The sequence below is a fragment of the Panthera uncia genome, chromosome E1 (genome assembly GCF_023721935.1).
Source record: "Panthera uncia isolate 11264 chromosome E1, Puncia_PCG_1.0, whole genome shotgun sequence".
NCBI classification, from domain to species: Eukaryota; Metazoa; Chordata; class Mammalia; order Carnivora; family Felidae; genus Panthera; species Panthera uncia.
In genome coordinates this window covers 49881279-49884783 of record NC_064814.1, presented here as the reverse complement: position 1 = coordinate 49884783, position 3505 = coordinate 49881279, and positions in this window count along the sequence as shown.

Genomic DNA, 3505 nt, shown 5'->3' with positions numbered 1-3505 from the left:
CGGCTCCCGCGTGTTCTGCGCTCAGAGACGAGCCGTCGCACGGCCCTAAGAAGGGAGGTTAACGTTGGCGGCCCCGGGAAAAGTGGACAGGAACCATTGCGGGCGTCTACTAAGCCATCTATGACTGTCGAGAGTATTTGGGGGCGGGTCGGGGTGCATCCGGAGAGCAGAGGTCTCGTCCGGTGGGCTGGTCCCTTTGGTCACTTGTCATAGAATGAGTGGAGCTGCAGCCCTGCTTCAGAAAACCCGACACAGCAGTCCCACGCGTGAGGTTCCGCGTCATTACCGGAATCCGGGCGGATACCCCGTGCTCTCGCATTCTGTGGCCAGATCTTCAGTGGTTCCGACGCTCCCACATCCTCAGCCCAGAGCACGCGGTCGTTTGACGGCCTTTAGGGTTCCTGTCACCCAAGTGTAGTATTCTGATACGTGGAGAAGTGGGACCCTCCCCGGGCGAGGAACAAATCTAACGTGTAAGGCTGTTCTTAGCACCAAGACGTTTACATGTCCCTGTCCAGAGATGTGCAGCATTGTCCCCGTTAGTTCCTGTCTGCTAGCCACTTTCATAGGCATGACAGTCCTCTGGATCCGTTGGTTGATTGATTTGATATGTATACAGATGCAGTTAATTTAGTTTCTTGGGGGTAAATTCTACAGCCAACCTCTCCACGATAGGCCCATCAGAATGTGCTTCTACTCGGTTCTACTGGGACAAGACTGAAGCTGGTTGAGCTGCTGGTGTCTTCGTTGTCACTTCCAGAAGCAGAAGGTGCTGAGAAGGTGAATACTCCAACTTCTAGAACAAACCCTTAGGCTTACCACCGCCTTTACCACCCACCCCGCTTCCACAGAGGAGGAGAATCTCTATGTAAATACAGCCTATTCGGTCTTCATATCTATGCCCTGGATCCTGTCTTTCTAAGCTCTTTTCTACCCAGAATACAGTGGGAATCCACAAAAATCCTGTAAAAAAAGCAAACCATGACATACTTGTGCTGGGATTTCAGAAGAAATGCTGAGGCCTCTATTATTTTGGGGGAGGGTTGTTTTTTTAATGTTGGTTTACTTTGAGAGAAAGACAGGGAGAGAGCAGGGGAGGGGCAGAGAGAGAGAGAGAGAGAGAGAGAGAGAATCCCAAGCAGGCTCAGCACTGTCAGCATAGAGCCGGACGTGGGGCTCAAACCCATGAACCGTGAGATCATGACCTGTGCCAAAACCAAGAGCCAGATGCTTTACCAACTGAGCGACCCAGGCACCCCTACAATTTGGGATTCAGTAGGGAGATCCCACGGAACACTCTACCAGCTGGACTCTCCCATCCCCACACTATGTCCACCCCCAAATCCCAAAGCCCCCGGTTGTCTAATGGTCCGTTTTAAATGTGTGACCTGATGGATGCAACAAGAATGGAAAATTGTTGAAAATTGTTGACAGTGGATGACAGATAAATGAGGGCTTATTAAGCTATTGCCTCAACTTTCGTGTGTTTGAAATTTCCATAAATTTTAACAGTATAAATTAAGTTAAAAAATAAAGCGGGTTTGATCGTATCTCTCCTATACTCAGAGAATTTTTAGTCGGCTTCCCGTTGCAGAATAAAATCCAAAGTTCATACGACTAAGGGTTCTTGTAATCAGTTTAGTGCCACACCACCAGCATTTTTAGAGAGTGATATAGAACACAAAAGAAGAAAAACACTAGAGTCCATTACGTGTAGTAAGAATATGTCTTGTTCAATGCAGTGTTCTGTGTACGTGCGTATTTGATTATGATGGTGTGTGTGTGTGTGTGTGTGTGTTCTGTGGGTCATATCAATAAAGTTTCAAATTATTGCTGTCGTGATCCAATCTCCAACCTCACATCTCTCTCCCGTGTCTCTTATCACTACTTTACCCTCCACCCCCGTCCTCAATGCACGCCAGCCTCCTGGCTATTCATTAACATGCCACACTTAGCCCCAGATACCCACATAGCTCCCACTCCCTCACCTTTTGCAAATCCTGTTTGAATGTCCCCTTTAACACCAGTTAAAGGGGAGCCCTAGAATGTCATTCACTATCTCCCTGATCTACCTTTATAATTCCTTTTTTTTTTTTAAGTTTATTTATTTTGAGAGAGAGAGAGAGAAAGCCTGCGTGGGGGAGGGGCAGAGAGAGAGAGAATCCCAAGTAGGCTCCCTGCCACCAGCACAGAGCCCAACTCGGGGCTGGGACTCACAAACTTTGAGCTCATGACCTGAGCTGAAATCAAGTCAGTCGCTCAACCAACTGAGCCACCCAGGTGACCCCGCCCCCGCCGTTATACTTTCTTAACGATACTTATCTCTACTTGACATACATTTATGGTTATCTGTTTACTAGCTTCCTCTCTCCTCTCCAAAGGGAAGCTCCTCCGTTTTGACCAATGTTGTATCTGAAGTAGACACTTAAGAAATATCTGTATTGTCCTGGGCATTCTTTATTAGGTTAACACCTAGGTATTTTTGTTGAGCTTGTGACAGGCATCGTACAACATTGGCCCCTTCCACCACGTGAGGACACAGCAAGAAGTCCACAGTCTGCAGCCTGGAAGAGGACTGTCACCAGAACTCAACCACACCAGCACCCTGATCATGAACTTCCAGCCTCCAGAACCGTGAGAAATCAATTTCTATTGTCCGTAAGTGACCTGTTGTATCCTGTTACAGCAAAACAGGCTAAGACATGTTTGTTTTTATTCTTAGAATTTGAGAAGTAGGCATTATATCAAACATTTAAAAATGATACTTGGTGGGGGGGGGGGGTGCACCTGGGTGGTTCATTCGGTTAAGCGTCCGACTTTGGCTCAGGTCATGATCTCACAGTTTGTGGGTTCAAGCCCCATGTTGGGCTCTGTGCTGACAGCTCAGAGTCTGGAGCCTGCTTCAAATTCTGTGTCTCCCTCTCACCCACTAGTGTGCTCGCTCTCTCTCTCTCTCTCTCTCTGTATTTCAAAAATAAATAAATGTTAAAAAAAATTCTTTTAAATGATATTTGGGAGTGCCTGGGTGGTTCAGTCGGTGAAGCATCTGACTCTTGATTTCAGCTCAGGTCATGATCTCACGGTCATGACATCGAGCCCCATGTTGGGCTCCACGCTGGGCATGGAGGCTGCTGAAGATTCTCTCTCTTCCTCTCCCTCTCAAAAAGTATAAATGAAGTATACATTAAGTTAAAAAATAAAGCAGGTCTGATCATCTCTCTCCGATACTCGGAGAATTTTTAGTTGGCTTCCCATTGCAGAATAAAATGCAGAGTTCATACCACTAAGGGTTCTTGTAATCAGTTTAGTGCCACCCCGCCAGCCTTTTTAGAGGGATATAGAACACAAAAGAAGAAAAACACTAGAGTGCATTACGTGTAGGAAGAATCTGTCCTGGTCTCTCCCTTCTCAAAAAGAAAAATATTTCAAATATGGTCATGGTACGAATATTATTAAGAAAATATAATATATTTTAATACAGCTACACAAAAATCATTACATAAAT